This window comes from Tympanuchus pallidicinctus, unplaced genomic scaffold, assembly GCF_026119805.1.
Source record: "Tympanuchus pallidicinctus isolate F22 unplaced genomic scaffold, pur_lepc_1.0 scaffold4, whole genome shotgun sequence".
In the NCBI taxonomy this organism is placed as follows: Eukaryota; Metazoa; Chordata; class Aves; order Galliformes; family Phasianidae; genus Tympanuchus; species Tympanuchus pallidicinctus.
This window is the reverse complement of record NW_026294758.1, coordinates 25,119,115-25,130,070: the sequence shown is the minus strand read 5'-3', so window position 1 is coordinate 25,130,070 and position 10,956 is coordinate 25,119,115.

Below are 10,956 nucleotides of genomic sequence, written 5' to 3'. Positions count from 1 at the left end.
GCTGGACATGCCTTATATTCCGGTTTTGTTTTTTGTTTTGCCAGGGAATCATCGAATCATAGACTTGCTCAGGTTGGAAAAGACCTTCAAGATCATCAAGTCCAACTAACTAGGAACTAGGACTTCAGGACAAAGCAATGCCTCCCACTTCAGTGTGTTCTTTCTACCGAGGCTTCAGAGAGCCAGAAAAAACTGTTCAGGATCCAAAATAACTTAGATGGTGATCGTAGTACCTCCACCAGAATACTGACCAAATTTCCAGGCCGCACATATCTTTTGTAAGAGCATTTTCTGCCTTTCTAGTTTGGCTCCTCTGAAAACAAAATGCAAAAGTTAGGAAAAATAAAAAAGAGAGAGAGACTGATAGAAAATTTGTTCTGCTTTTCTGATTATGACGTTTCACTGAATATAAATATGAGGAGGAGCAAATCTGGTACTTTTTCTGTCTGTTCCAAAGACTGCTTTCTTTTTCTAGTCAACAAATAAATAAACAAATAAAAATAAAAGCCCTCATTCTCTTTGCTGAGAGCTGAATCTGGAAGGTCATTTCTGTCTGTATCAACCAATATTTGGAACCTACTCAAAAAAGTAAAGCAGCAAAATTTGTTGGTTAGAACAAGCTATGCAATAATTGACACCATTGTTCATCAGTCCTGTATAGAGAAGGACTTTTTTTTTTTTTTTTTTCCTGGAATTACCTTTGGACAGTAATGCTGTCATCTGCTTTGTTGTCCTCTTTGGCTTCTTTTGGGCCTTAGTGCTATCATAGAACATCAGAATAGTTGAGGTTAGCAGGTGTCTCTGGAGATCAGCTGACACTCCTCATGCAGAGGCACCCAGAGCAAGGGGGCCCAGAAACACATCCAAGTGACTTCAAACTATCAGCAAGGAGGTTTCACAGCCTTCCTGGGCAGCCTGTGCCTGTGGTCCCTCACCTGCACAGTACTGAGTATTTCCTGAGGTTCAGAAGGACCCTTCTGTGCTCCGGTCTGCCCATTGTTTCTTGTCGTGGCACTGGTCATCACCGAAAAGTGCCTGGCTTCACACTTCTGCACTGTCCCTTAAGGTATTTGTATATGTTTACGAAATCCTCCCTAAGCTTCCTCTTCTCTAGCCAGAATAGTCCCATCTCACTCAGACTTATCTCATAAGAGAGGTGCTGTAGCAGACCAACAAAAAATACTTCAGGGTGTGCCTAGAATTGTCTCAAACAACTGCAAGATAAGACTGTGACAAATGGAAGGCTGAAGATCTGGTGAAGAAGAGACTGCCATGAACAACAGGATGATCTTGCTTTATCTTAAACATTCCTCAATATTTCTGGTTTGCTGCAAACTCACTTGCTGATGACACCTGTAAACCTAGTAAGCATTTGAGACTTTGATACTTCAGAATTCCTTGATGAGCAGTCTCACAGACCAAGGACACCCTCATGTTCTGTGTTTGACTGGACAAATATGGGTACTCCAAGTAGTGAACTCCTTCTCTGCCTCTCTCTCCCACTCTCCTTTTCCCTGCACCCTCTCTTTCCTTTTCAGTCATAAAATTGTTAAGTACTGCAATGTTTATTTTGATTTCTCATGAAGTTGCATAGTTCAGCCACACATCTTAGATAGACACAATTATAAGAATGCCAACACCTTTAATGTAATTGTAGTATAGAGGTTCTCATTAAAATTAATGATTATGTTTGAATTGTAAGTATTGTTTCACCTTAATCTAACCAGGGAGATGTGTGAATTTGGTCACCCCTCTCTCCCTTTATGGGAAGAACAGATGCTTCAGTCTCTAAGTTACCGTTATGTCTCTTTGTTGGACTCTTTCCAGTATGACCATGTCTTTCTTGTTCTGGGGTGTCTTGAACTAGACCCAGTACCCATATGTAGCTTTACCAGCGCTGACTAGAGAAAAACGATCAGTTTCCTCCACTTGCTGGCATTTGACTGATGACTGGCGCAGTTCCTTCCCAGGTGTAGGACTTCATACTTATGACAGCTTCTACTTCAAAAATGCACTGGCGGGAGGAAAAAAAAAAAAATGTGGACTGTGGCCAGTCCTCCGAGCCTGGAGACACTGTACCGTTTTATTCTTCTCAGGCTAGACTAGTAGTCTGCTACAGTAGTAGATCAAGAGATACGTAAATTGCTTGTTTTGAACCTTTTTTTTTTTTTTTTGTGTGTGTGTGTGTGTAATAAAAAGACTAGTAGCAGATGACAAAAATTGCCTTTGAATACTAGTTCAGGATGTTGTTACTGATGTATTTTTAGTCTTTTCAGCCTATTTTTTACTGAGGGCTTATTTTTTTACATAGTGTTGTAGTGTGACAAATGTAGAAGGAATTTGAGTCACAATGAAATGCAGATATTAAATTAGTTGCCATTATAATTAGTTCACACATCTTACCCTCAGGAATCACATCCAGAAATGGCACTGAAGAAGATTGAAACCTCAGTGTTAACTACATATTTTCTCTCTGCCATTCTAACTCTTCTAAATGAGGATACTATATAGACAATGAACGAAATAATTCTTCTGGGACATTGTATGTGAACAACACTTTGTCCTGGCTCACTGTAATTTGGTTTAATTACTTCCTACATGAAATATTTTTCTGAATTTCCTCAGTAGGTGTATTGGAATGGTTGTGCCACAGAAAATTAAGCATTTCTGCCACTGTTAGCAAGAATGGAATTACACTACAAACATCGAGGTCATAAGTAACACTATAATCATGGTAGAACCACAGCTGCCTTTCCTGCTCCTGTATAACTGCAGGTGGTATAATTGTTGTAATGACTTTAATGTGTTTAAATGACTTCACAAAGGTCACAACAGGTGTAGGACCTACTCCCAGGGACAGAGCTTAGCACTGATTTTTCCTTTGAGTGGCCTTTGACTTGCATTTGCCTAAAGTTAGTACAAGGATTATATAGCAGGATAATCAAAGTGGTAAAAAAAGAATAGGCAATGTGTGGTAAAAATGTGAATATTAGTCAAAATGTCTTCCTGAATTTAAAGACAAAGGGCATGTCACTATTCTCTCTAACATAGTCACTTTGCAAAAGAATTATCCAGTGTCATTTTTGAATCATAGACTTGCCATGGTTGGAAAAGACCACTAAGATCGTCCAGTCCAACTGCTTTCCTACCACCACTATTTCCCGCTAAACCGTGTTCCTCAGTATAGTACCTAAACATTTCTTGAAACATTTGCTTTCCTTGAAATGCATGCTTTTCTGCTCTTCCTCCTCAACCCACTATATTTTTCAGTAAGCTGCTTATAGTGCATCCTCTTCAGATTAAAATTTACATAGGTAAAGTTATATTTATACTTGTAGTAGTCCTTTGGGCTACTGCATTACTGGTTATTAAAATGAAACACAGAGGAATTACAGCATGTCAGCACACAGGCTTAAATGATGTAGCCGACAGAATTTTAAATCTTGCATTATACATCACTTCTTTACTACATAGTAGCAAAAATTCAGCTCTAGTGGCATACGAATGAAACTATTTTTCTAGAAAATATTCATAAATTGCCAGGGAACCTGCCAGAGAACACAGAACTGCTGGAATTCTCACCTACTTCTAAAGAAAGTTGCGTTCCTACAGAGTCCTGAGTTTTATCAATAAAATGACAGTTTACCAGCAATTTTATGTGCTCCTGATTTTTTATTTTTTTTTAAGCATCAAACAAAAAACAGCAATGCAGTATACTACAAAACAAAACGTTCCAAAATTTGGCACCAGATATTAATCATTTTTTGATGCTTTGTGATTATTCTGGAGGTGGAAGTGATACACTAATTTACACCAACTAAGCATATTGACAGAAGACTTTCTGGTCTTGGGAAAACACATCTAAAATTGTAGTCCCAGACTAAAATCAAACCTGGTTGAGTGAAAAATGCCCCATTTCTATTGAATCCTATTCTCAAGGTCTACTTCCATCAGAAAGAGTCATTTCTTTAATGTTCAAGCTGGAACATAATATTATATCGTGAAAAACAGGATGATAGGGATGAAGTCTCAGACTGTATTGAGATAGGTATGGATCCTTCTCCACAAAGAACACTGACTCTGGTCAGTGTTCTAAATTAGACTGCAAATACTCAACATCTGTGGATGAAGGGATCCTAAGAAAACAGAGTTCTTGCCTACACCTTCCTGACTGCATAAAGGTATAAAATAGTTTTCAAGTGCTTGCATTGAAAAAAGTAACTTTTTTGATATTTTATAATTTGTTCCTCCAATGATTCTCAGTCATTAAGGACTTTGCTAAGTGGTGGGAAAATGCATATGGAATGTGCTCTGATGGAGAGATCCAAACCTTGACAGAGCAGATAAAGAAATCAGGCACTGTAGCAAGGTCTGGCAAAGTTTACATAGAGCAGAGGTTCTCTAGGAACGTGTTTGACCATTCACAAATCATGAGAAGGATTATTTTCTTGTATTCACAGAATAGAATCATAGAAGCATAGAATGGCTGGAGCTGGAAGGGACCTCAAGGATCATAAAGTCCCAAACCCCCTGCCATGGGCAGGCTTGCCAGCTGCTAGATCAAATGCTATATTAGATTGCCTAGGGTTCTATCCAGTCTGGTCTTAAACACCTCTAAGGATGTGATATCCAAAACCCAATAAAACAAAATAACAGTTTACACAGATCTGCAGCATTCCTTATTTCTATCCTCAACTTTAATGCTGTCACTAAACTTGGTGGATATGAAGAAGCTCAAACATTGTAATGCCAGTGATGTCTTTGACTTTGATAGATTTGGAGCTTCATGAACACATGTAGGACCTCCATAAATCCATTTATACTGTTTAACATGCCAGTAAGAAGAGTTTGCTCACAATGTAAATCTCACAGTTACTAATTCTGACATAAACCATAGATCCATCTTAATTCTAAAATTCTTTTTAGGGTAACATCAAATAACAGGTGTGTCAGATTTTAAAAAATATTTTTCACCTGACTTAACTCTTTCTTTCTCTGCTAGGGTGGGGTGGAAAATACTCTGACTGCCAATCACAGAATGGCCAGGGTTGGAAGGGACTTCAAGGATCATGAATCTCCAACCCCACTGCCACATGCAGGGCTGCCAACCTCCCCACTCAATGCTAAACCAGGCTGCCCAGGGCCCCATTCAATCTGGCCTTAAACACCTCCAGGGACAGGGCATCCACAACCTCTCTGGGCAGCCTGTTCCAGCACCTCACCACTCTCTTTGTAAAGAACTTCTCCCTGACATCCAACTCAACTTCCCTCCCTCAACTTAAAACCATTTCCCCTTGTCTTGCTATTATCTACCCTTTCAAAGAGTTGATTCCCCTCCCCTCTGTAGGCTCCCTTTAGGTATTGAAAGGCTGCAATGAGGTCACCCCACAGCCTTCTTTTCTCCAGGCTGAACAAGCCCAGCTCCCTCAGCCTGTCTTTGTAGGAGAGGTACTCCAATCCCCGATCATCTTCATGGCTCTCCTCTGGATCCTCTCCAACAGCTCCCTGTCTTTTTTGTACTGGGGGCTCCAGACTTGCACACAGTACTCCAGATTGGGCCTCACATGATCAGAGTAGAGGGGGACAATCACCTCCCTCTCCCCGCTGGCCACTCCCTAATGATTAGGTTCAAAATGTAATTCCTTTGTCTGATTTTAAATTATTATTTCTCTATCTTCAGTTGAAGTTCTTACATTCGTTGTCTTGCCAACCTAGTGGCTGACGCTTAGCAAGCTTCCTAATACTGATCATTGTAGGGATGTTTCAACCTGCTCCATCATTTTTGAGCTAGGATGTGCCCAGATGAGAAAGTATGAAGAGCCTTAGCTGCAGCCAAGTAATTCTGCCCAGTAAGGACATAACCCTGTCAGGCTTGCTCTGATCTTGAGCTAGGAGCCATGCTCTGAAGGATAATGGTGTTAGGTATGGCATCATTCACTCTCAGATTCAACCTTCTATTTTATTTGCAATTCAGGAGTGTCTTATATGGTTGTACCTGCTTTTGATCTTCACCATTACAGTGACTTACACAGCTTCCAAATAGTAACCTTTCACATACAGGAATAATTCAAAAACTATTCTTTGCAATTGCACTCTGAGTCCTTATTTCTATTTGTCTATTTTGTTTGTTGCTCAGTTTAACGTGTATTTCTGCTTGGCTCTGAAGATGACAGTTATATAGCTGTTCATTCCTGAGTGTCAATCCAGACACCCCATCCAGATGCATACCTCAGACCTCAAAGCTGCTATTCAGGAGGGGCCAGATCTATCCATACTGTATACAAGTGTCCTCAGCAATTGCAGTTATACCACCAGGCTCTTCTAGCAGCTGCTCTGCTCCTGACTTCCCTGGCTTTGTCAGACAGCCTTTAGAAGTGATCCCACAAAGACTCTTGGCACAAACCCTCGCAGGAAAAAGCTCACAAGCAGTACAACCTTTCCACAGTTCCCCTGGCAAGTGAACTTCATAGCCCTGTTAATGAAAGGAGTCCAGCACCTGCCTCTACTGGCCCAGCCTTTGTAGGAGGAAGCAGCTGAGGACCGTACTTTGTGAGCCTCACAGAATGAAGAGGGAGAGCATCAAACATAGAATAGATATTGTTCTGCTCACACTGCTTGGCAAAAAGCTGTTTCTCAGGCATTCAGTAACGAGAATCCAGCCCTCTGCCACAGTGTTGTGAATGCTGCACAAACTTCACTGCGCTTGGAGATGGCTCACTTTCTCAGGCTGTGTTCAGGCTGCTCTTAAGACCACTTCTGCCACATATCTGTACAATGCAAGATGTATAAATGTATGAATATAAATGTATAAAACTCCCAGGAGGATCCAAGGTCTTCTCCACGCTGTTAAAACACATTCACCACTAAGCTACTCATCTTTTAACTTGCCCTTTGCATTTAAGTATTAGCCTACAGTGGAGGAAGATAGGAGAGCTTAACAAGATACGAGAGAATAGTCTTACCCAACATGTCTCGTGTAAATATGGGTGTCCTTGCTAAGGAATTAGGAGCTCCAAACAGAACTTAAACCATCCAGCTTTGGGCAACATCTTACCCTTTAATTGACCCTCACCTGGGTGCTTTACGTGCTTGTCTGCTGGCTAGAGGATGTCAGAGCAATGTGCAAAAGACACATTTTAGGTATTTATGGAACCAGAGCAAATCAATTTTTAGGTGCTTTCAGGAATGGAAGCTGCTGTCTGATCTTTAAACACCTCCAGTATCAATTCAGGCAGCTCGAACTCTAGTTTTTCTAATTAGACAGCTCTTGTACTTGCCAGAAAGTTTAGCTTTCTACATTTCCTTCCACGCTCTCCCCACTGACATGCAGGAAGCATGACGAAGTCCCTTAAATCATCCTGTTTATGCCATTTTGGGAGATGCCTGACAGAACTCTATTAATATTTAGAGGTCTCATCATTCACATAAAAAGCAATTTATTTTTTTTTTAATGTGGATTTATAGAAAAGACAGTAAGATTGCCCATATTTTGGTTAGATTTATGGAATGTTTCATGTTTAAATCCAGAGGATATCTCTTAGTGTTACATAAGGAATAAATAAGCCTATATTTGACCCAGGCTCTTCAGCAGTAAATATAGGATAATCAATTCAAACGTTACCTTGTAAGTAAACAGGAATATTCTCATCACCCTCTAGCACATTCACAGAATCACAGAAACAACGAAGTTGGAAAATACCTACAAGATCACCCAGTCCAACCACCCACCTATCACCAGTTCTCACTAAACCATATTCCTCAACACAAAATCCAACCATTCCTTGAACACCTCTAGGGTTGGTGACACCACCACCTCCCTGGGCAGCCCATTCCAGTGCCCGACCACTCTTTCAGAGAAGTAGTATTTCCTAACGTCCAGCCTAAATCTCCCCTGACACAGCTTAAAGCCATTCCCCCTAGTCCTAACATTCTAACCCGATACTGCTCTGATAACATTTACCATGGTGTAATTCTGTGAAACAGACTTTGGGGTTGTTGGCTGTCTGTTGTGCTTTGTTTTTTTGTTTTTTTTTGTTTGTTTGTTTTGTTATTTTCTCTGCGTATGGGGTTTTTTGTTTTGGGTTTGGGTTTTTTTGTTGTTGTTGTTTGTTTCTTTGTTTTTTTGCATAACTACAACCTGGTAGTGCATTATGTTTCCTACAATAATTTAAGAATAATATTGAATTCTTCATTAGTATAACTTGGATCATAAAGAACTGACAAAAAAAAAAAAAAAAAAAAAAAAAAAGAAGTTTTACTTGCTTACTTTAGTTTATTTTATTTGTATTTTAGCAGTTTAGTTTCTGTCCTTGAAGGCTCTTGGGTTAGAGTTCTGAGTTGTGTCTCCCAGAAGCCCTATTTTCATGCAGTTCCTTCACTCTTCTTCATACTGTGTACCACACATAAGGACATGTCCTTTATCTCTGAAATCAATCTGATATTTATAAGAGATTGTCAAATTGCAGCAGTTTCTTGCTGTGATAGTATTGTTTGCTTACCAATAGAATTGTTACAATACCAACATTGTAATGCTATAATGGAATGGAAAGTACTGCAATAATAATGGGGTAGCAAAGTGGCTACAAATGAGAACAAAGTGGCTAGTAAATGAGAACAAGCCTAAATACAACAGCTGCAGAAATATTGCATACACCTAAGCTTCCCTGGGTTGGCCCTGCCTTCCTATCAGATACTCAATCACTGTTTCAGGCTGTGACTTAGCATTTCCACTACAAACATAAACTGTCTTTTCAGAAGTCTTTTTAAAAAAAATAGGTGACTAAAGTGGTATGTAGATTTCACCACCTTCTCATCTGCAGTACTATATAAACATCTGATTTCCCACAAGCATATAGAAATATATTTTAATAACACTGAATAATGCTGTTTTCTGGCTGGTAAACTTTCACACCAGCAATCTTAATATACGGGCTGCGAATACGTTAATGGCTCTAATTTAACATTTCTGGCTTCTGTCTTGCTTACACCGGAACACACAGGACAGTATGAAAGATTTATGCAGCAGCCCTTTGGACCAGTGAAACCTGCAACATGAGGGGAGTCAGCAAGATGAGGAGCACGCAGGTTTGTTCTTATTTTGTGGCTTGTTTACCAGACTGCCTGCATGGACTGGAAAATTCATTGCACATTAACTTTCTTTGTTTTTCCTCCTGAAGCGTGTGCATGAGCTGTGCAGCAGAGTGAGGTGCAACTTTCTATACTCTGTCTGCTATCCTTGTTAAACACAGAAACCTTTTTAATGATGATGTTGTTGTTCGTTTACCTGTTTGTTTATTCTGTTTTTGTTTGTTTGTTTATTGATTTTATCCTGCTGGAACTGTTACATTGGACATAGGAGCTGAATTTAGGATGACAGAGCAGATAAAGCAAGTCGCAACAATGAGTACTCTACAGAAAATTATCTTCTAAAAAAATGTCCATGATCACTTGTGTTAGTGGATTTTCCTCATCTTTATCACTACACTTTATACTTTATCACTACAGCTTGTGTGCTAGCAGCTGTACAATACTCAGCTCTGTATATGAGAGTAGAAATCATATAATTACAATACAGCCAGCAACATATCCTCTCTACATATTCACAGTGACTTTAGGTCCATTATTTCCCAGCAGAAGTTTGCTTGCATCTGCTGTTCAACAACTCAGCACATCCAAATGGGGCAGGTTTTCTACAACATAGCCTACTTGAATGGCAGCTTGGGCAATGTCCATTCAATACAAGTACAGCAGATTCTGATGTTCTGTTTTGATGTGTTTGTACAAGCAAGATATTTATACAAGTTTTTCTGGGCATCTGCATCTTATGCTCCACCCAGGCTGTCTGATTTCCCAACTAGAAAATCAAAATCCACTACTGCATCTAGACATAATTTCCAAGGAAAAAGCATACATGTAAAGGAATTCAACTGCAGTGTACTTAAATACACTTTTCTGTTTACTAGCTACTTAGGTTGGTAACAAAGCTTAAAGTAATATAATTTCATATCTTCTTTTAAAAATATTTTCTCTTTGACCTGCTGTCTCCTTACAGAAAAACTGTCAAGCATCTTTTCTTGTATATGGGAACTTTCTCTTGAAAATGCAGCACAGCTGTGCTACCTGATGTTCTGCATGTGAGCAGCCCACGGGGGAACTGGTTACTTTAAATGGAGAACATGAGTAAGTGCTTTGCTGGACCACAGCCAGGATGTGTGGATCACTTCAGAGCTCAGCCCTTCCTTTCTTTGCTTTGTTATTTTTCAAGTTCAAAGTGTGCCAGTGTGCATCAAGTTAATATGGTTGAATTACTCCAGAAAAAATAACTAGTAATTGCCTGACATTTTCAAGAGAGTTTTTCAAGGGTTGATTAAGGGCTACTTGTGGAAACTGGCCTAGTTTCCACAGGACTGTTTAAAACAAAAAATTTCCACATGCCTCAGACTGCATTTGGCCGTACTAGACATATTGTGACCTGTTTATTTTCAGAGATGGGAAAAAAATTCTCTTTTTTCCTGTCAGTAAACTTGTTGCCCTATATTTGGATAAAATATATATGACTGCATAACTGTTTGTGGTATTATGGCATTGGAAAAATATTGTCAACCAGGAAACTTTAAAGTATTGGGGTTCTCTGCTTGCAGAGTGCTTGGAATGTAACCACCTTTAAATCTGATTGCATGACTCCGACGGTAAGAAAGCCTGAGAACAAATAAATCTTAGAATTCAGTCGTGTATACTTGTTTTGGAGAATGAAGAGATCATGTGAGTTTGATAGCTCTCAAAATAAAGAGTTTTGTAGACACCTACTTTTCTAGGAAAGTTTTAAAAAGTAACGTAGGGCAAAATATTTATATTCCTTACTTTGTCTGAGCAAACTTGTTAGATACAAGACAAAAGCTGGAATAATTTTTCCTGATCCATTATTCAAAACATCTGACTTTTGTTTATAGCTCAGTT